The 24,112-nt window shown below is 43.9% G+C and overlaps 1 protein-coding gene and 1 long non-coding RNA gene across 3 annotated transcripts in view; one reads left to right on the top strand and one right to left on the bottom strand.

Annotated features, from left to right (window-relative positions):
* Positions 1-24,112, bottom strand: part of ENTREP2 (endosomal transmembrane epsin interactor 2) — a 275,220-nt gene that overhangs the window by 105,330 nt on the left and 145,778 nt on the right. The window lies entirely within an intron of this gene.
* LOC140689819 (uncharacterized) lies at positions 16,282-19,268 on the top strand. The gene is made up of 2 exons (XR_012064943.1): positions 16,282-16,448; positions 17,956-19,268. It is a non-coding gene; the product is annotated as an uncharacterized lncRNA (long non-coding RNA).

Raw genomic sequence — 24,112 nt, forward strand, 5'->3', positions numbered from 1 at the left:
TACCTGTGCAGATAAATAACCAAGCCTATACACGGAAAAGCAGGCTCCCGTCCCACTGGAGACCCCTCTGCAGGTTTCCAAAAATAGGTCTGACTCTGCTGTTGAGCTGTCTCTCTCCTTTCTTTCTCTCCAACTCCTAACAGTCCTCTGGGTTTAAATTTCTGTGCTCAGGTTACAACACAGCCTGTGTTTAACAGAAATGCCCACCATGTAGGATAATGTCAGGATTTTAAAACATTGTATGTCAAGCTCTCTGCATAATGCCTGGCACACGGCGGCCCTCCACAGATGTCCACACTGGCCTCTGCAGGTGGCTGAGCATGAGAGGGAAACACCCTCAGGTCTACTCCCCCGGCTCCTAATGAGACGTGCAGGACAGACATCCCAAGAGATCCCCCAGCAAGATGAAAAAAAGGAAGAAGGAGGTACAGCATCATGTCTGAACTCAACAGAGCATCAGGGACAGGCATGAGTGGAGAAACAGGAGGTCAAGAAGCTCTTGATTCCTGCCCTGCTCTCATATTCAAAAGTGGCTGTGAGCACAGAGGGTACATAAGTAGCATCCTGAGAATCCTCACAGACACCTGCAGGTCTCTGTGATGTGAACTGAGCAGGCACAGGTCACTCCAGGAAAACCCTTCCGGAGTAGACACTCACATTGTGCATCTCGTGAGCTGGACAAAGGCAGAAAGGGCCAGGACGGGGGGCTGGGCCATTGCCCACAGGAGTGAGCCCTGGGCTCGGCCAAGGGGACATTTCTTGGGGTTTCAGGAGGGCAGCAAGACTCCAGGGACTTTGCAGTGGCATGTTCAGCATGCTAGCCCCCCACCACCAGCCTCTCCTGGGGGCTCAAAACAAGGCTGGGGCAACATCCGTCTCTGGCAGAGGGCAATGAACTGGTCAGCATGTGGGAGCCAGAGCATCCAACAGAGTCTGTCTGCATTGCAACAAAGCGCCAGCAGGTGCATGTGCAAACCAACTCACTCCCGTGACAGCGCACTTAAACAAAGGGCACCAGAAGGACTTCAAAACAGAGCCTGACAACCAGCAGGAAAACGCAGACCAAGAAACAGCAGCTCACCACGGTAATGCATGGAACCTAAGATCCTAATAAGGACATCAATCCAATACCAGGAGGACTGGAGGTGATAGCAGGAGACCGCGATCACAGGAGGCTAGAGACAGAATGGAGGAATCCAATTACAAGGTGAGAATGAGACCCTCACCATTGCACAGCTAATAAATAATTTGGAACCAGTGAGGAATGTAGTAGACATGGGTGAAAATCGCAGTAATGGCCTGGGGGAGACAGTGAGGTCACCGCCGTAACTGTGTGAAGGAAGAAAGAGACGTGTGATAAATTACAACGAAGAGGATCGCCTGGTGGTTGACAGTTTCTGCCCTTCAATCTAGAAACTAACATGTCTTCCTGTGAAGAAGCATCAGCCTGAAACTTAGAATTAGTTCAGTTCCACGTCAGTGCCGCTTCTGTTAATTTCAAATAAAAATGATGGTTTAAAACATCTACAGTGTTATTCCCTAGTAACTCGTCTTTTATCATCACACACATCGAGGGATTTCTGAATTTATGGCCCCTGTGTCTGAAAGACTGATTATGGATGGCACAACTCTTGTTTATTTACTGCTTCTGCTGTTGTACTTTTCTGTGTTGCTTAGTTTATTATGCAAAAGACAAATATGCATTGTTTTTATTTTTAGAAAAGTAAAATGAAGAAAATCCACTCAGTATTCCTTTGATAAATGTATCTACTGAACATTGTTTTAGGCAGTAAAGGTATCAGCCAGGCCAAGACCTCACCCAGCCGCAGGTCAAATAGAAGCCTGCAGATTCAGAAACACAAAGGACAATCCAAACAGTGCATTCCAGAAATGTAAGAGTGACTCAACATTAGGATATACAGTTAAGGAGTAAAATCACACGATCATGTCTAGGATGCAGGTGTCTGATTGATTCAGCATCTGAAAAAACTCAATAAAACAGGATTTGGGGGAAGTGATAAAGTCACATCCCAACATGGTAGGAAATACGCACGACTACACCATATACCTCACCTCAAAAGCCAGCATCTTAATGAACAGAGATCTAGAGGCTCTTCTGCTGAAGTGCACAGCAGGACAAGAGGACCCACCACATCCACTACTCTTCAACACTGAGTGCCAGGGATGGGCCCATTATGTAGACAAGAGAAATATACTAGAGACATAAGAAAATTGTGGAAGAAGTTAAATTATCTTCATTTACACAGTGTGATTAGATATGCAGAAAGCCAAGAGTACATGCAAAAAACCAAGCACACAAAAACCAAGAAGAAAACTTAGTTTTAAAAAAAGATTAGAAAATAAATACACAAAATCAGTAATGTTTATTCACACGAAAGACAACAGTTGTGTTGCTGAAACATGGCTTCCACACCCCGCTTCCTGAATTGAGACTCAAGGACAGAGTTTTGGATGAAGTAGGAAAGGGAGCTTGCTTTCTTTGCAGGCAAAGGAGGTCACAGTAGGCTAATGCGCCTGAGACTGTGATGTGAGCCTGCAGGAAGAGAGAAGTCAGCGGATTTTATAGTAAAAGTTCAAAAGTTCAAGGGGCAGAGCTAGTTTCCAGAGATTATATACAGGACAACAAATTGTTGCAGGGTTGTTCTTATTTTTGCAGATGCAGAGGTCCCCTTCTCTCTGCTGTGTATGAAGTTCATCTTCGGCTTTGGGACTCTCTTAATATTCTTGTACCTAGAACAAAGGATACATAGGAAGGGGCTCCATGGAAAAGAGCTCCAGAGAAAAACTTATGCAGTTTAAAGTCAGGTTGATAAATACTTTTAGCCTTTTAAGCAGGCTGAGGCCTGGGACCTCTGACTGTAGGCTGAGGGCTGCAGCTCAAACAACAGGATCCGAGGAAACCACAAGGGGTCAAGAGGAGGGCACTGGGGTCAAGAGCAGGGCACTGAGCATGATCCCTACACACAGCACCACAAGGGGGTTGGGCAGGCCACCCAAGCCTCCCTCCTCTCCAGCCCCACCCTGGTCAGCAAGAGCATGAGAAAAACCCTTTAAACCATCATACCGTTAAGCAGTTACAGACACCATTACAGATATCAGATGGCCAATGATGATGACCATAGGGTCCTGCTCGGTTATAGTTGAACCATGTAACTGAAGACCACATTTACAATAGCAAAATAGATAAATAAGAACTACTACTGGAAACCTAACAAGAAATATCTAAAACTTACATAAACAAAATTTGAAATGCTTATGAAGAAAAAAGAAGTCTGAATAAATGGAAAGATAGGTCATGTTCCTTCACAAGAAGATTCAATATCACTGAGATGTCAATTCCCCCAAAGTTAATCTATAAATTTAATACCATAGCAATGAAAGCATCACATCATTGTTTCTTGGAAGCCAGGCAAATTGATGATACAGTTGATTTGGAAGAACCACCAAAACCAGAATCGCTAATGGAAAAAAGCAAAGAGGGACAATGAGGAGGGCGAACCTAGCAGATACTAAAGTGCACTGTGAAGCTTCTGGAATCAAAACAGCACAGGGATGGTGTGGAAATTGACAGGCCAGTGGAGGAGGGTTGAAATATCCAGAAATTGACCACTTGTCTATGGAAACAGACAAATTTATGTTTATATATTCTGTTTCCATTTCATTCTATTTCAGATGTCTATCTAGTATATGATAAAGCTATCACTTAAAATCACTGGGGGAAAATGGACTTTTTAATAAGTGGTACTGATATAACCAGATAGCAACATGGAAAAGGAAAAATACACATCTGTTTTGCACAAATTACATCAGGATTCATTCCAAATAGATCATAGACTTAAGTGGAAAGAGAGAGAGAGAGAGAGAGAGAAACAGGGGAGAGAGATCCTATTTAAGCATTAGAAGAAAACAGAGAATTAATTCCTCTATGACCTACAAACAGAAACAGTCCCATTACTCATACTCAAAAGCAATAGGGAAAAGTTGGACACATTTAACTACAAAAATTAAAAACCTTTTATGTGAAAAAAAAAACACCAGAAATAAATAAAGAAGACAAATGATATATTAGGGAGAAGGGTGTAACCTGTATCACAGAAAAAAGGTTAACAGCCTTCTTGCATAAAGACTACAGTGCAAGGAGGTGGGGTGTGGGTATAGCCCAGTGGTAGAGTACATGCTTAGCATGCACGAGGTACTGGGTTCAATCCTTAGTAACTGCATTAAGGAAAAAAAAAAAAGAGTACAGTGCAGTTTTAAGAAGGAAGGGGAAATATCTCTATCCACTGCCCGAGACCCTTCCCCACGACAAAACATTAAGTTACAAACCAGGGACCAGGACAGTGCACATCGTATGCATGCATGTGTACATGCAGTATGTGGACCATATACATACATGCTTATCATTTTTAAATGAAAGCGGTTGCTATGGGGGTGGGGGTGAGGGTGGCAGTGGCAGGAGGTGGGAGAGAAACAGAAACACAATAAAGGGGACAGGGATGACAACTAGAATGCTCTAAAAATACTTTACTGTACAGATTTGACTTTGTAACAGTAAACGTTCTATATAATCAGGAAACTAAATCAACACTGAAAAAATAAAATCTCTAACATCAAAACAAAATGAAACACACCAGTACATTGGGTTGGTGGCTTCACTACAGAGAGTGGTTTTAAAGTGATTGGAAAATGAGTAATTTCACAGTCTCTCAAGGGGTCTGTGTTCTGAGGAATAAGTAAGAGATGTGTGGTCCAGCAAGAAAAGATAAGAGAGAGAGAGACTGAAGAGACGTAAGGACCAAGCACAAAGAGAGAGAGAAGACAGACACAGGGACTCAGAGAGATAAAGTGAGAGAAATCTGAACACTGTTGATAAAACAAATGACTGGTATCTTTCAGGTGTCATAATGGTATTGCGACTATGTCATTCTTAAAAAGAACCATTTTCTTTCAGAGATACATAACTTCAGTCTTCCGAATGAAATAATAGGAGGCTCAGGACTGCTTTAAAAACCCCAGGGAGAAATGGAAGGGGGTACTGGGGCAGGAACAGCGACCAGAACTTGTTGTTAGCTCAGTGATGGGTGTACAAAGGTCCAATGCATTATTTTCTCTGTTTACATGTGTTTGTGCATATGTATATGTACATAAATACATATACATATATACACATACGCATGTATATACATATATCCACATATATAATACATATGTATAATTATCCACAATGAAAAAAATTTTTTTAAAAAACATGAAACATGTAGGTTCAGATCCCAACTCTGCAACAGTCATGGAGCCATTTTTTTTTAATGTCCTATGTTTTGGGAACTTCAGTTCCTTCATTTTTAAAAGAGGACCCTTAAACTGAAGTCAAAAGGCAAATTAACAACATAACAAAGGCGAGTCATGGGAGAAGAACTGAACGAAGGCTAGTTATTTTTTTATATTTATATGAACATAAATCAAATAAATATGTAAATGTAATTCTGCCAAATAACTAAAAATATTTCACTAAACACAAAGTCAAAGTGAGATTGCAAATGATGCTTAAAGGGGGAATAAAGAATTAAGCATTTCAGTTTGATAACTACACAAAATAGCAATGCTAAAAATAGGACTAAAGTGATGCCCAAATGTATGTCTCAATTATTATCAAACTCAAATACCAGATTCAATGCAGTAATTCTGATTAACATGCATAAAACTACATACAGCTATTACCATAAACAATATTACATTTGTGGGACCACAGCTGCTATGCAAAGTCTGATGTTCCTAAAACTTGAGTGACATATTCTGCCCTCGTGTTTCATAAAAAAAAATAGTAATCAGATTAGGTTAATTATAAAGCCACAGACAAAACATGGATCTTTTTAAATTACCCAGGTAAATAAAGTAATTTAAAATGAACAAATACTTCAATAAAAACAGTCAGAGACAGAGCTCAAAGCATTAAGGAAGCCAGATCTGTATACTCTTGGGGTTTATATTCAGAGACTCAATCAAATTTAAACTCATCACTTATGCAAAATGGAACACGAATCTCCCATTAAAATGATCACAACCGCTGGCTTATTAAAATGCTCAAGTGCATTAGACATACCAGAGGAAAATTCAATATTACATAATTCAAATAATGTTTCTATTTTAGCCCAGAAAACACAGGGTTTTGACCACAAAGCAACGGGAGATGCTACAGCCTCATGCAAAATTCACTTTACTACTCTGGAGGCCAACCACTCAAAGAGGCCTAAGGTGTCACAGCGACAGCTCAGGCCAGAAGAGTCACATATGTGACTTGGACGGCTGGTGAGATGGGGTCCGGCCCTGGTCCACAGAGAAGATCTGAGACTGAAGCCAGTGAGTAACAGGGACCAGGCCACGCATCCTCTCGCGATGCTGCTGTGGGTGTGGCTTTTCACCGTGGAAGTGTGAGTCATTTTGAAACCACATGAACTCACCTCACAGGTGACATCTCTTGAAAACAGGCACTCGCTGAGTTTACCCATCACCCACTCAAACTTGGCTCTCACAGTCTGCCCCCAACTCCAGATTTCAGGTGTAAATTTTCATCGTTTCTAGACAGCTGATCATACGTCGATGGCAAATTCTCAAGCGCACACTTGGAGTAGTGATGTCTTCCTAAGGGTTGGCTTAGCAGATGCAAACTGGCAAAGATCGGGTGGAAACCAATGTCTGTGACGGGATACTTTCTTTTTCCACGTACACCTACGGTCACATAGCCCTTTCCTCTACAAACCCGATTACCAAAAACAGCCAATTCACTAAAAATCACATGTAAAATTAAAGCCTAAAATTTAACCATATGCCACTGAAAATATCTAGTGTATTTTTTTAAGTTATGAAAAATAAGAATACCCTACTCCACATCTGCACTGCATCCTGTAATTCAGAAGGACCGCAGGAAGCTGCCAGAGAGCATCTCATGGCTCCCGTGGACCCTTAAGACATTTGAAAACAGTGACGGCAGCCCACGGCTCTTCCCTTTCAGAGGAATGGAAGGATGAGGCTGTGTAAGGTTTTCTCACACCAAAAACTGGTTCTCCAATTCTCAGATGCCAACTGGGTGTCCAACAATGCAGGTCAGTGCTGACACGAACTACCCAGAGTTAGTGGAAGCCCTACAGGTTCAGGGACACCTGTACTTCTGGCCCACTGGCTATAAATCAGAGGTGCCCATAGCTCCCTCTTAAAGTGCAATAATTTTCTAGAATGGCTCACAGAACCATGAAAACAATACTTAGGTTTACCACTTTATTATAAAAAGGATACAAGTCAGAACAGTCAAATGGAGGAAATACCAAAGACAAGGTGTGGGGTGCCTAGGGGGTGACACCATCCTCCCAAAACTGCCATGTGTCACCAACCCAGAAGCTTTCCAAAGCCTATTATTTAGGGTTTAAATGGAGGCACAATGTATTAAATCATCGGTCACTGAACTCAATCTCCAGCCCCTCTGCTGCCCCAGGAGGTGGGGCATAGGGCTGAGTGTTGCAAGCCTCTAATAATAGCTGGGTCTTTGTGGAGACAGCTCCCATCCTGAAGCTACCTAGGGACCCACAGCCAAGCATCATCTCATTAGCACACAAAGCACTCTTAATCCCTCAGGAGACTGGAAAGGTTTTAGGAACTCAGCGGCCAGGCACAAGGAACTGTAACAAATGCATACATTCATTACACTGCACAGGTCTCCCAATGTTCCTCATTAGGTCTCCTCCTCAGAGACTAGTGGAGAGAGGCAAGCAGAAAATCTGGGCCAAACCCTACTTGAAAGCCCTAACCAGAGATTTTGAACAAGAAGCTCAGACGGCCCTTGGCTTTTCTGCAGGAACACGAGGACGTTTAGATTGAGTGAACTATACAATCACCAACTGTTGAAAAACTCTCTAAGTCCCCAACTATCCAAATGAATTCCTGCTTTCCCTTTGACAGGTGCGGATGGGAAGGGCCCCTCCTGACTCCATGCCCCTCCAGCCTTCCTAATACACCTGAGACATGATTAAAAGGCTAAGAAACGCTTAGGAAGGCCACAGCACAGGAACACGGCCCACCGGAGACTGAAATTATCGGATGCTTCCCCTCACATGGCCCTTCCCACCAGACTAGCAGGGCTCCAGCAGAGTGACAGTGGATTTCAGCTGAAGGAGCTGCAGGCTGTAAGGGGCAGTCCCCAGGGAAGTCCAAACCCAAGGCAAATAGATGAATAGGAAGCCTCTGGCACCCCCAAGAACAAACATTAAACAGAGCCCACATCCCAGCCCTATAAACATAAAATCTCTCACTTAAGACTTACTGATCTCATTTCTTATTACCCAATACACTATGTTGGGTTTTCAACAGAAAATCACACAGCGTGCTAAAAGGGAAGAAGAAACACAGTCTGAAGAGATTCAGAAATGGAAGAGATTTTGGAATTATGAGATGGGGCATTTAAAATAACTATGATTAATATGCTAAGGGCTCTAACAGAAAAAGTGAACAAACAACAATCAAGGACAGATGGGAAATGTAAGCAAAAGTGGAAACTCTAAGAAAGAATCAAAGGAAATACAGAAAAATCAAAAACACTGTAACGGAAATGAAGTACCCCTTTGATGGGCTCATTAACAGTCTGGACACAGCCAGGGAAAGGATTTGTGAGCTTGAAAACAGATAAATATAAATGTACCAAACTGAAAGGCAAAAAATAATGAAAAACAAAAACAGAAGATCCAAGAACTGTGGGACAATCTGAAAGCTATAACATAGGCATACCACCAAAAGGAGAAGAAAGAATGAAACAGAAAAAATATCTAAAGTAATAATGACCGAGAGCTTACAAATTTAACGGCAGACCCCAAACCACAAATCAAGAAAGTTGACAGAATACAAAGCAGAAGTCCCCCACAAATCTACACTTGGGCTTATCATGGTCAAACTGCAGAAAACCCCAAACCAAGAACAAATCTTGAAAGGAGCCAGATAAAAAAATGACGCTTGACCTACAAAGGAACAAAGGTAAGAATTCCAGTTGCCTTCCTGTCGGCAAAGCAGGAGGAAGAGAATGGAGTGAATGTTTAAAGGGGTAAAAGAAAAAAACCACCAACCTAGAATTCCATGTCCAGCAAAATCATTCTTCAACAATTAAGGAGAAGGAAAGGCTTTGCTTTTTGTTTCCCCAAGAAATAAAAATGGAGAGAATTTATCTCCAGCAGACCTGCCCTGAAAAAAATATTAAAAGAAATTCTTTGGGGAGAAGGAAAATGAAAGAGGTCAGAAACTCAGATGTACATAAAAAAAGAAGAGCACTGAAGAAGGAATAAGTGAAATTAAAATAAATTATTTCACTTTTCATATTTTTAATTCATCAAAAGGATAACTGTCTCCTTCAGTAATAGTAACACTGTGTTGGGTGACTACAGCTCATGGACAAATGCAATGACTGACAGCAGTGTCATCAGGGAGGACAGGGAGACACTGGGAACACTGCTGTGTCACAAGGCACCTGTACTAGATGCAAATGAGTGCAGTGTTGTTTGAAGGTGAATATAGATTAGTTTAAAATGTATTTTGGAAACGCTAGGGCAATCACTAAAAAAAAAATTGTAAAAGAAGTATAATTCTTATGGTAAAAAAGGAGCTAAAGTGGAATCATGCTCAATTAAAACCAGAGAAGTCAGGAAAAGACATGGGAAAAAAGAAAAGAACAGAAAAATGTTATAAACATGGTCTGTATGGATCATGTTCATTAGACATGTATCTAACTGTATCAATCCAACTACATCAATAATCACTTTAAATGTGAATGACCCAAATACCCCAGTTAAAAGGCAGAGACTGTCTTTCACAAAAACAGCATCAACTATTGGTGGTCTACAAGAAACCCACTTTAAATATAAAGACTCTGAGAGATCAAAAGAAACAAGATGGAGAAAATGAGATCGTGCTATGGTAATCAAAAGAAAGCTGGAGGATCAATGATAATTCCAACAAAGCAGGTTTCAGAACAAGGAAGATTATCAGGGAAAAAGAGGCGCATTACTTAATGATATAGAGGTCAATTCTCTGAGAAAATACCACAGTCCTTACTGTGTTTGCATCTAAATATATACGAGGCAAATATACGAGGCAAAACCTGACAGAACCGAGAGGAAAAATACACAAATGCACCACTATAGTTGAGGACTCCAACACCCTCTTTCAGTAATTAATAAATAAGCCAGCAGAACATCAGTGAGGATATAGTTGAACTTGAACAGCATTAATAATCTATTTGATCTGACATCTATAGACTACTTCATCCACCAACAAGCACCATACAGGTTCTTCTTAAGCTCACACAGAACACCCACCAAGAAAGACCACATTCTGGGTTAAAGAACACCCCTTGACAAGTTTAAAGGGATATAAATCATAAGAAGTATGATCTTGGATCACAGTGAAATTAAACTAGAAATCAATAACAGAAAAACAGCCGGAAAATTCTGAAATATTTGTCTATTTAAAAACACAATTCTACATATCAAATGGCTTAAAGAAGATTCAATTGAAATTAAAATATACTTTGAACTAAAAGAAAATGAAAATACAACTTATCAAAATTTGTTGTGTGCAGTGAAAGCAGTGTTTACGGGGAATTTATAGCATCAAATGCATATACTAGAAAAGAAGAAAGGTCTAAATATCAATCATCTAAGCTTGCACCTTAGGAAAGTGGAGAGAGAAGAGCAGTTTAAGCCTAAAGCGAACAGAAGAAAGGAAATAATAAAAATAGGGCAGAAATCAACAAAACTGAAAATAGGAAGACAACAGAGACTGGAAGACAATATTTTTGTTGTTTTGTTTTTCTTTTTTGGGGGGGGAGGGGAGGTAATTAGGTTTATTTATTTATTATTATTTTTTTAACGGAGATTCTGAGGATTGAACCCAGGACCTTGTGCATGCTATGCACACACTCTACCACTGAGCTATAACTTCCCTTCAATATTGTTAAGAGAAGGAAAAAGACAAGCCACAGATTAAAAGAAAATATGTGTAAAGCACATGTATCATAAAGGACTTGTATCCAAACTGTACAAAGAAATGTAAAACTCAACAATAAGAAAACAAGAAACCCGATTTTAAAAGTGAACAAAGATGTGAACAAACCTGTCGTCAAAGAAGACGTACGGATGGCAGAGGAGCAAATAGATAATGCTCAACATCACTGCTCATTAGGAAACTGCAAATCAGAACAAAAATAAGATACCACGACACAATCCAGAAACTGACAGTGCAAACTGCAGCTGAAGGTGCAGACCAACAGGAATGCTCACACGTTGCTGGTAGGATCCAAAATGGTTCAGCCACTTGGGAAGACAATTAGAAGTTTCTTACAAAGTCTTCCCATACAATCCAGCAACCACTCTCCTAGGTATTTACCCAATTGATTTGAAAATATCTGCATAGAAATGTTTCAAGCCGCTTTACTCATAATGGCTAAAGACTGGACGTGACCAAGACATCCATCAATAGGTGCATGGATAAACAGACGGTGATACATCCACACAGTGGAATATTAGTGGGCAAGAAAATGAACAATCAAGTCGCAGAAGATATGAATGGGTCTTAAATGCATATTGCTAAGTGAAAGAAGCCTGAAAAAAATAAAAACAACCTACTATGTACTATGGTCTGAATGTTTGTGTCCCCGCCAAATTCATGTGTTGAGATCCTAAACCCCAAAGGTGACGATACTCTGGGAGGTACTCAAGTTATTAAAGTGGAGCCCTCCTGAATGGGATTCGTGTCTCATGAAAGAGGCTGCAGAGAGAGCCCCCTCCCTTTGGTCGTGTGGGGACACAAAATGTCTGTGTCCTGGAACAGAGCCTTCACTCAACCATGCTGGAACCCGGATCTCAGACTTCCAGCCTCCAGACCAAGAGAAATAAATTTCTCTTGTTTATAAGTCACCCGGTCTGGTATTTTGTAATAGCAACCCGAACAGACTGAAGACGCTGATTCCACTTACAGGACATTCTGGAAAAGACAAAACTCCAGCAACAGTGAAAGGATGAGTAATTGCCAGGAGTCTGGAGGGAGCAGGAAGGACTGAGCAGGTTAATAAGTACAAGGGATGTTTTCAGGGCGGCGAAACTCCTCTTATGATACTCTAATTGTGGATACATGACACTACACATTTGTCAAACTCCACTGAACTGTGCAGCACAAAGAGAGGACCTTAATGTATGCAAATTCTGAAAAACTGTTTAGGGAGTGGGAGGATCCCAGGCTGGAATGCAGAATGTGGCAAAATGATCTGTTTTATAAAAAGAAGAAACATGGCGGGGGGAGGGTAGAGCTCAGTGGTAGAGCGCACGCTTAGCATGCATGAGGTCATGGGTTCGATTCCCAGTACCTTTGTCAAATTAAAAATGATAATAAATAAGTAAACCTAATTACCTCCCCCTGCTCCCCCCCCAAAATAAACCTCCTTGAAATGGGTGGGAAAGAAGAGAGCCTAACGTAAGTAACTCTGGACACGAATGAAAATCTATAAAAGCACAGGCAGACGAAACTGCGTGTCATCTGAGCTCTCGCTGATGGAGCTGCTTTCCACCATCCTAATACCACTGCACACGTATCCTGGCGCCGAACAATTAAGTAAATGGATGGTGGATGGTGAGAGCTGGGCTTCTGACTGCTGGGGAGGGGGCAAGGGGCGGGAGGCTGAAGTGACCCACGTGGTCATGGATTAGAGGTGGAGAAACCACCATGACTGACGTGGAGCTTAACACGGAGACCGACAGTTACATATGTGATGGAACAGGCATCTGGGCCTCAGCCTCGTCCCTGGCACACAGTTCCTGAAACACTGGTGATTTCCTAAGTGATGAGAGTGATGGGAGCGTCTTTTCTATTTGGTTTCTGGCCCCAGTCCCTGAAACAGGTCCAGGGCATAAAGCTGAAAGGAGAACTTTTATTTTATCGCAAGGCCCTTTCCACCACACCTGAGTTTATGTTAAAAAGGTGCCTTCTGGAAAGCCCCTGAGGATGGGGGCTGGTTGCCAGGGGAGATTGGAATTTTCAGCCCCACCCCCTGACCTCCACGGAGGGGAGGAGGGCTGGAGTTGATTTAATCACGAGTGGCCAATGATCTGATTAATCGTGCTTACATAAGGAAGTCTCCAAAAAATGATCGCTACCCAAAGGAGCGTGGAGAGCTTCCAGGCTGGGGAACCCGCGGAGGTGCCCTTCCCCAGACCTCACCCTGTGCATTGATTGCTTCCATCGTCTGTTCCTGAGTTGCACCCTCTTAGAGTAAACCTGTAATCTCGTCATCAAACTGTTGTCCTGAGTTCTGGGAGCCGTTCCTGCAAATTACCAAACCCAAGAAGGGGGTTGTGGGAACCCCCAGTTTGTAGCCATTTGGGCAGAAGCTGGAGGTGACCCGAGGTCCCACTGGTCATGACTGACACCTGCAGTGAGGGGTAGTCTTGGAGTGCTGGGTCCTTAACCAGTGGGATCTGTGCTCACCCCAGGCAGTTAGTGACAGAATTGAATTTATATATAAAATAGATAAACAACAAGGACCTACTATATAGCACAGGGAACTGTATTCAGTACTTTGTAATGGCCTATAATGGAAAAGAATCTGAAAAAGAATATATATATGTGTATGTAAAACTGAATCACTTTACTGTACACCAGAAACTAACACAACATTGTAAATCAACTATCGATTAAAAAAAGAATTGAACTGAATGGACACCACCACCCAATGGGATGGAGTCAGAACGGCCTTTTCTCTGTTCGTCCTCTCCAGAAACCACACCCTGGTCTAATCATGAGAAGAATCCCAGTAGAGGTCACCCTACCTGACCAGGACTCCCCCAAGCTGTCAGGGTCACCAGAAATCAGGCAAGACTGAGGAATGGTCGCAGTCAAGGGAGCCTAAGGCGACATGGTGGCTCGTGTCACGTGGCGTCTGGAGTGGGATCCGGGAGGGGAAAGGACACTACGGAAAAGCTCAAGAAATCTGAATCAACTATGGACTTGAACTAATAACGTATCAATATTGGCTCATTAATTATCAAAAAAAATGGACAGTACTGACACTAATAGGGGAACTATGGGATTTCTTTCTACTGTCTTTGCAACTTTGCGAGAAATCTAAAACTGTTCTAAAAGATGAAGTTTATTTTAATAATCCAAACAGCAATCATGAAGCATAAATATCTCAGACTGTGACACCCTGCCTATTACTGCAAGTTGCTTTTAAGAATGAACAGATGCTGGTCACTCTAGAACCCCCGGGGCCGGGCCCAGGGGCCGTGCCCTCACACCACACGGGACACAAGTGAGCTGCCCACCCTGGGTCTAACCCCAGAATGAAACTGACTTACAGGTGGTGTGAGTTTCAGACGGTAGGAATGGAGGTTAATGCTTGCTTGCTGATGTAGTGAGGGATAATCTTTGAGACCCCAAGGACTGACAGTCTGGTCTTCTCAGGGAAAAGGAAGGGGCCTGAGAGACCAAGAATCCGGTTTTCCCAACCATCACACCTGTGGCTTTCGTTTACCTGTGCCCCTGAGCTGTTGGACTCACCCTGAAACCCATAATCAAATGTTCTCTAAGAACTTCTCCGTGATAGCAGTCTTCCTCTGCAAGGATTAAGTGAATATCAAAGCCTAAATGGCATTTGGAAAAATCAACTATAAAAATACATACACATTCAAATCTGATCATCAAAGCATAAATAATAAATGCCAACAATGTGGACATACGATGAGATAAAGTGCACTGCTCGTTTAGGCAAAACTACTGACAATTAAACAAATGTACCTGAATAAAATTGACATCAGTACTGGCTAATGTAAGAGGTCACAGAAGGCTGCTGGATTTCTCATTGCATCCTCAAAGAAATAACTGAAAACAAGAACTTTCAAAAGAAAGATGGTATAAAAATTCAGAGAACAAAGTTAGGAGATCATGGCTCCAGTGTAAATCTGTAGCCATAATCTTACATGTAAATAATGAATTAAAATGTAAAATCTGTGGTTACCTCTAGATCACTGACACTAGGTTATTTATACTGATTGCAGCTTCTAATGGAAGTAAACATGGCTATTTTTAAATAGGAAAAAAAAGGAATCAATTCTCATTTGGCGGAAGAGCTTTGAGGTGGTTCTTCCCAAAGGGAGGAGGATGGGTCACGTGGTCTCTCAAGTTCCCTTTCAGCGGGTGATGCTGTGATAAACACTTACTGTGGTGAGAGCAGGGCGGTTCACCAAAGCACGCACACTGAGGCCACACACACCCACCGTCTTTAGGAAACGAAGCAGACTGCATTTTTCTAAATACTTAATACTCGGATTTGAAGCATGAGTCTTTCCCAAATGCATTCTGCTGAGTGCACGTGGGGCGGGGTAGGGGTCACTGTTAGAAAACGGGGAGAAGGTCCAAAAATGCTTCTCTTAGAACGCTGGGATTCCAGAAGGTTCCTTTACTCACATGGAAAGCCACCAGAAACAGGAAAAAGAATTCTAACCTCTGAGCTGAGAACAGTGGGACCACAAAGGCGCCGGGGAAGAACCTTAGAAGAGGACACTGCAAATGGAGCCCTGGGGCCTGGCAGGCAGCCTGGCCAGCGGTCCGGAGGTTTCCAGACCCTGCCTGGAGACCAGGCACGTGTGGGTGGCTTGCCTCCTCTGGGGTCACCCCAACCGCTCTGCTGACTCCACATGGACGTCCAGGGCCTCTGGCCTTTGGGGGACACCAGGCAGCCTGCAGGCCCAAGTTTCCTGCTCCCGCTAGCAGCCATGTCCCTCTTTCCTGATTTGGATGATTTTTCAGTGATGACATTTTCCCCACAGCTTTGTCCATCTTCTCTTTCTTTGTGTGTGTGTGTGTGGGGGGGGTAACCGGGTTTTTAAATTTATCTTTAACGGAGGTACTGGGGATTGAACCCAGGATCTGGTGCTTGCTGGGCATGCCTTCTACCACCGAGATACCCTCCCCCCATTTTCTCTTATTCCCCCCACAAAATAAGCAAAAATATGAGTTTTCAGACATTATCTTATGTTGAATTGTGTCACCCCAAAATTCTACGTTGACATCCTAACCCCCAGTATCTCTGACTGTGACTTTGTTTGGAAATAAGATCGTTGTAGATGCCATTAATTAAGTTGAGGTCATACTGGAGGGTGGGTCCAAATCCAATATGACAGGTGTCTTTATGACAAGGGGAAGTGTGGACCAAAGACAGATGTGCAAATGGGAAGATGCAGGCAGAGATAGGCTGATGCAACTAAAAGCCAAGGAAGGCCACGGCCGGCCGGCAGACCACCAGGAGCTCAGGGAGAGAGGCATGGAACAGGTTCTCCCTCATGACCCTCAGAAGGAATCCAGCCTCCTGACACCTTGGGATCGGACTTCCGGTTTCCAGAATGGTGAGGCGCTCACGTTTTGTATTTAAGCCCAGTTTGTGGCTCTGCTGTAAGAGCCCTACCTAGCAAGCCAACACAGCCTGGAATGTTAAAAAAAAAAAAAAAAGAAAGCCTAGTTTTACACAGATGTTCCAGCAACTTCCCTGGGACATAATAACCCAGAAAAAAAGGGAGGAAGGCCTGGGGGAGCCCTTGTCACTGTCACACTTCAAGGTGCCTGTACATTCCTCACGGGAGGCCCTGGGCTCGGAGGGGTACCCAGCCCTCTGCCAACAGTGCCTTCTCTCAAGATGGTAAGACTTTTATAGCCACTTCCCTTCCAGTACCAGTCAGTTCCACAGGCATGTTTCTTTAGTCAAAGGATGCTAAGGGCCAGCTGATACAGTCTATATGCTATTAGGTTGAGCATTTGAACAAAATATTAAATATTAAAATATAGATTTAAGTTGAATTTCAGCTGAGTTGATACAGTTTACTACTGACATTTAAAACTCATCTTCTGGGGAAAAAAAAAGCAATGTGTGACAGATATAGTAAACAACCTTATGGTTACTGTGGGAAAAGGGGGTGAGAAGGGATAAATTTGGAGTTTGAGATTTGCAAATATTAACTACTATATATAAAAATAGATAGAAAACATATTCCTTCTGTATAGCATAGAGAATTATATTCAATATCTTATAGTAACCTATAATGAAAAAGAATATGAAAACAATTATATGTATGTATATGCATGACTGGGACGTGATGCTGTACACCAGAAATGGACACATTATAACTGACTGTACTTCAGTTTTTTTTAAAAAAGATTAAAAAATAGTTAAAGACATCCTTTGGAGTAAAGCAGAGATGGCTTCATCTCCCACGGACAGTAGGGACTCACTCCCTTTTTCCTGCATGGGAGCCACCCTTTGGGACTTGCTTGATCAAGAGGATGTGATCAGGTGACACTCTGGGATGCAGGAGGCAGTTTCCTACCAAACCTCCTAGTGCTACAGAGTCCAAACTCATTTTGCTTGTCACACAACAGGCCAATACAAAAGGAGACAAGGTGTTGGGGCAAGGAATAGTGACTTTATTTGGAAAGCCAGCAGACCAAGAAGATGGGGGACTAATGTCCTAGAGAACCATCTGCCCCAAGTCAGAATTCAGGCTCCTTTTATAAAAAGGGGAGGAGTGTGGTTGGTTGTTGCAGACTACTTGAGTGTTGGAATTCTTTGTTCTTACAGCTGTTCTGGGGCAGGGGAGGGGAGTGGTCCCTGTAAACCTCCAAAAACACATATATTATTTTCTATTCTGCAACTTTTTAATCTTTATGTGAATGGAAAAGTGTTATACTCTTAAAGGTCAGAGCCTTGAGAATGGGCTTTCCTGTGTATTTCAGGCTCTAGGCAACATTCTTTTACCAAAGGTGAAGAACCAGCATGACTAAGCAAGGAAACAGCACAGGGTTAGAATCAAAGGAGCAGATCTAATATGGAGTCAGATTTGTTCTTCCTTATTACACTAGGACATTCATTGTGGGAGCTGCCAGTTACCCTGTGACAAGATCACCATGCTCTGAGGAAGCCCAAGAAGCCACACAGAGGAGCTGGGTGACAAGAGAAAGGGGTCCACAGCCCCCAGCCCAGCCACGGCACACACATGGGAGTGAAGGAGCCTTCTGAAACTTCCAGCCCCAGCCAACAGGCCATGAAAAGGAACCAGGGGACACAGCCCAGAGCCAGAACAAGATTCCAAATAGGGCCACATCCAGCCACCTGGTACTGCTCCAGTCGCTGGTAAGACAGCCCCACTGTGCCCTGCCTGAACTCTTCACTTCCAAAGTCATGAACATCAAAAACGGGTGGTCGTTTAACGCCATACCACTTCAAGGTGGCTTCTGGGGCAGCGAGAGCTACCTGGAACACCTTTTCTTGAAGGATTTTTTTCCTTCCAGATGCTCACAGATTTAGGTGGATTTATTAAGGTGGCTACAGTGTAAGTGAAATTCCACTAAAAATGCTTTTCAACAAACAAGGAGGACTGATGCATGTTCCCACTACAAAGGGCTGCACTACCTGTCAGAACACGCCTTAACGCTGTGAGGCGGCCCAGTAAAATGGGCACCTCGTGATTCCACTTCCTAACCGCTGCCCCACTGAAATGGAGACTGCGGGTAGCGGGAGAGTGTGGCCCTTCAGCAAACGAAGGGCAACTAACTCCCCTCCACAGCGGTGCTCAGAGATGTCACTGAACACGGACTTGTGAGCTCATTTTTGGGCTTCTCGGCTCTGTTTCAAGAAGGCATCGGACGTGCCAATGAGAATTTGGCCCAAGACCATGGAAACATGGGTTCTTGTGACTCAGCAGGGCCATGGGTCACGCTCTCTGGCCAGAGGATATGCACAGGCCCCGGCTGCAGACATGACTGACAGACACGACCAACCTCCATCTCCTCCATCTCCTCCATCCACCGCTATTTCGGGACAAGCCCAGCAGACGGCAAGTAACAATTCCGCCTTCTGCAAAACCCACCAATCAGCATTTACCCTTCAGCATACCTCCTCTGCGTAACAATTTCTGCCTCCCCAGAAGTGAGTGAGAACTACTGGCGGGAAAGTTCATCCCCGACCCTCTCTCTCTCAGACACGCCCCTTTCACTTTCAGTGTACCCACCAATCAAAGCTTACCTCTCAGTGCCCGTCATCTGCATAAGAACCCACCAAACAGCTCCGACCCCCGGGCATAAAATAACCAAGTCTGTACACAGAGAGCGGGCTCCAGTCCGACTGGAGACGCCCTTCTGCTGGTTTCTCAAAATAAACCTGTCTCTGCTGTTGAGCCCTCTCTCTCTCATTTCTTTCTCTGACTCTTAACAGTGACAGCCCCACAGGATCTGTGAGGTGACCGCCACTGTGTCTCTTCAGAGAATCTGCCAGCCATAGAGGAAAAACGTCTTCCTCTCATAAAAATATTCCTTCCTAGCATCACACTTGTCTGAACTGGGACTTCACAACCAAGGAGATATATATTATATATATTATATATATGTATATGTATATATATGTGTGTCTATATATATAGACACACACATACACATATACGCATATATATATTTCATTTTTGCTCTTTCTACATTCAACTTCTTTAAAATTGCAGTATAGTTGATTTGTGATGCTGTGTTAGTTTCTGGTATACAGCACAGTGGTTCAGTTACACACAGATACATATTCTTTTTCAGATCCTTTCTCATTATAGTTTATTACAAATTACTGAATATAGTTCCCAGTAGGATCTTGTTGTTTATCTGTTTTATATATAGTAGTTAATATCTGCTATCCCAAACTCCTAATTTATCCCTCCCATCCCTTTCCCTTTAGTTACCGTAAGTTTGTTTTCTATGTCTGTGAGTCTGTTTCTGTTTTGTAAATAAGTCCATTTATATCATTGGTTAGAGTCCACAGGTAACTGATATCACATGATATTTGTCTTTCTCCTTCTGACTTACTTCACTGAGTATGATAATCTCTCTAAGTCCATGTATGTTGCTGCAAATGACATTATTTCATCCTTTTATTCTGGCTGAGTAGCAGAAGACCTAAACAGACATTTCTCCAATGAAGACATCCAGATGGCCAATAGGCACATGAAAAGATGCTCAACATCACTAATTATTAGAGAAATGCAAATCAAAGCTCCAGTGAGATATCACCCCCACCAGTGAGAATGGCCATCATTAAAAAGTCTACAAATAACAAATGCTGGAGAAGATGTGGAGAAAAGGGAACCCTTCTACACTGTTGCTAGGGATGTATTTTGGTGCAGCCCATATGGAAAATAGTATGGAGATTCCTCAAAAAACTAAAAATAGATTTACCATATGATTCAGCAATCCCCTCCTGGGCATATATCCAGAGGAAACTCTAATTTGAAAAGATACATGCACCCCAGTGTTCATAGCAGCGCTATTTACAGTAGCCAAGACGTGGAAACAACCTCAGTGTCCATGGCCAGATGACTGGATAAAGATGTGGTCTATATAACCAACGATACTTGGAGGTGTGGTATCTGCTTCGTAGATAACCTGTACCAAATCATTTTCAAACCAACCAGAAAACCAACATGAATGTGCTTCAAATTTAAAAAGTAAACAATTTAGTGCCAACCTGAGTCTGTCTGCACTTGGGGGAGTGCCTTTCTCAGAATTACAGCTGCACCGTCTGCCCTGGGCCTCCATCAAGCCCACGTCACCCCCACTTCCACCAAGATGTCAACATAGCACCACATGTCCTGTAGCCGGTTCCTGGCAGGGCATTATTCAGAGTCAAGTCTGGCAGATGCCAAAGCCAGTGAGAACCAGGTCTGGATGGCGCCAACCTAGTGCCCCCACCCCCACCCCCAGCAATGCCCAAGTCCCCTATCTGTGCCCATTTCTCAACCTGACTCTGGCTCCAGCCTCTGGTTGGGCATCCAAGACCTCTCTTCCCCAGATCCCATGGCAAACGGCCAGAATTCTCAGGTGTGAGGCTCTTGGTTTGAAACGTCCTTAGATCGTGTTGCCTCGGTGTTAGGGGAAAATATTTTTTTAATTATGCAAGGCAAGAAAAATGAATTTGAGATTATGAATTTCCCACAGCCTTCAAAGAAGGGTGTCATGCAGCTGCGGAAAGCAAACGAGCAAGGTCTCTATTCACTCACCCAGAGCCGGTGCCAACTCAAGTAAAGGTAGAAAGATGAGGAGACTGTGTATCCGTAAATCCATGTCCATGTAAAACCAAAGCAGAAAATAGAACGCCCTCCTGCATATCTGGGTGCAGGAAGGAGGACTGTGCAGGTGGTCGGTGCCCCACCAAGGGTAGGTCAGGTGGGGGGGCTCCCCCTTTCTGAAGACCATCCCCTCCTGTTTGATGCTTGTCATTCACACAGTGCAGAGGCAGAGAGGGCTGGAGCATGCGGCCAGAGGGGATAGCACCCCATTCCCTGTGGCTGAACGTCCGGACTTTGAGATCAACCCCAGGGGAGAGGAAAGCCAGAGACCAGGACTGGTTAGCATCAGAGAGGGCCTCCCTGAGCACACCCAGTCCTGGCTAGGCTCCTCCCAGACATGTCATTCACTTCCCATACTTGTTCTGAGGAGGGCCTGAGCTCGCCTCCTGTGTTACAGACCGGAAACCAAGCCCCAGACAGAACAGTGGCTTCCCCAGACTTCCAGGGGGCAGTGGGAGATGTGGGATTCTGGCTCCGGGTGGCCCATGGCCTGTGCTCACACACAGTGCGTTGTGACACCTAATACTTGTGTTGACTTTGAGCAAATCCTTCAATCCCCTTGAAGTTCACACTCCTTATCTCCAGGGAGGTGGAGAAGACCCACCTCTTCTGCAAGGACACCCGGGCTGCTGCGCACACGTGTGTAAAAGCATCTCATGGGTGCGTGTGCAGGACTGGTGATGATAACACTGCCCTGTCAGTGGCTCTTTCTACCCTTGGTGCCACCTGACGCCCCCCTCCATGGGGCCTCAGCCAGCACTGTGGGTTTGGGCGAGGTGGCAGCAGAGCTGCCGACACGCGGTTGCAGAGAGAGACCCACAGCCCCTGGGGACAGAGGGAGTGCAGAGAAGGGCGCTTATGAGGTGCGACGGGGTTGGAAATGGAATGCCGCTGGGAAGCCTACGGGAACAGACTGACCATGTGGAGGGGGTGGCTGTCACCTAGGGCACAGGCCCCCAGCTCAGGGCAAAGAGTACTAACACACGACCCAAAGGCAGAGACTGATCAGTGGCTGCTTCTCTAGTAGCTCCTGCAGGAAACCAGGCCCCCATCTCATCGAGCATCCCCGAGCCCTGATCCCCCAACCCACTCATCACATACGCAGAGCAACAGGAACCAACTGCTTTTGGGGGGGGGGTAACTAGGTTTACTTTAATTAACTAGTTAATTTTAACAGAGGTGCTAGGGATTGAACCCAGGACCTCGTGCAAGCTAAGCATGCGCTCTACCGCTGAGCTTCTCATTTTGTCTTGATTTTATTCTAGTTTTATTAATTTCTTAGTAATTAATAGTACTGAAAGCCCGCTCATGAAGAGATGAGAAATTGAGAGGGATTTTTTGTTGTTGTTTTGGGGCTTTTTAGGGGGAGGGTAATTAGGGTTACTTATTTTAATGGAGGTACCAGGGTTGAACCCAGGGCCTCCTGTGTGCTAAGCATGTACTCTCCTACTGAACTATGCCCTCCCCCTAAACTGCTTTCCTTTTAATAAAAAAATGCTACGCCCACCTCTTTCATTGCAGAGTAAGGGCTTTCTTTCTTAAATTCCATTTTCCAAATAAAACCATCATGAGCGGCATCGTCAGTATTAAAAATTTGGATCAGAGAATGAAAGACTGATTCTGAGCACATGATGCTCTCTCACCCGTGGATTTTTTGGATTTTCAGCTGGTAGGCTGGGCCCTGCAGCCTGTGCCTGCCCCGTCTTCGACATCTGGGACCACAGGAATGCTTTACGTTAGTGTTTTCAAGGCCCCCAAGGGTACTGCTGACATCAGCAGGAGCGGCCAAGTCCTCATCCCCCGGCTCCATCATGAACCCGTCCCCTGCGGAGGCACTAAAGAAACCAGTGCTGGACTGCTAGTGACTCCAATGATGCGCTGGCGCCTGGCACTCAGTGAGGCTCCTGGCAGCCACCCAGAGGGCCCACCGCTCCATCCAGCTCCAGTGTGGATATGAAGGGGCTGGTGAGTGCCAAGATCTGGGAGACCAGGCCCTCCAGGAGGCTGACAGCATGAAGGCAGAGAAGAAACGTCTAGGGAAAACCAGGAGGAAAAATGAGAGTAGGTTCTGGCATCTCAGGGAGTGGAGCGGGACATGGAAACAGGTCTCAACGGGGACAGATGGAATGTGATGGCTGAGGACGGGGGACAGGGCAGCTCGGTCTGCAGCTTGTGACATGGAGTGGGGAGGATTTCTGAAGCAAAGGCACACAGGGAATCTGTACATGGTAACATGCTCAGCTCTTCTTTCAGTGCATGTCACAACAATATTTCAATCATTAGGTCTGAGATAAATTTAGATTTAACTTCCCAAACAATGTTTTAATGACACCGGCGGCGGCCCCCAGCAGCACTCTGATTTATACAAAACTTCTAGATAAATGACTTCTTTTGACTCACAGAGAAAGATGTCTAATTAGGAAGGTTTTCAAGGATAAAAGACTGTCACTGTCCAGCAGCTACTCTCAACACTCTAAAATCAGTGTTCACATGTGAAGACGTTAGCCTTTCACCAATGGGCCACGTAAAACATGGTCCCGGGATCCCCCAAAATGGGACGTGGCAGCCTAAAGGGCTGGATCAGAGCCTGCCCCGTCCTTCCCTGATGTCGCTGCCAGGGCCATCTCTCTACTTTTAATTTTTAAAAATCTTATACATATTTTTTCTTTTGGGGGGGTAATTAGGTTTATACATTTATTTTTAATTTTTTTGATTTTTAATGGAGGTACTGGCGATTGAACCCAGGACCTCATACATGCTAAGCATGTGCTCTACCACTGAGCTATACCCTCCCCCTGCCCCCCTCCCTGCCTTTAGATGTAGCTGCAAGATGAGTAGTTTTGTCATAGAAGATTACTCTTTACTTCGTTTTATTGTGTATTGGTTTTCTAGCTGGGCATAGGTCTGAAATAGAATTT

This window comes from Vicugna pacos, chromosome 27 (genome assembly GCF_048564905.1).
Source record: "Vicugna pacos chromosome 27, VicPac4, whole genome shotgun sequence".
Taxonomy (NCBI): domain Eukaryota; kingdom Metazoa; phylum Chordata; class Mammalia; order Artiodactyla; family Camelidae; genus Vicugna; species Vicugna pacos.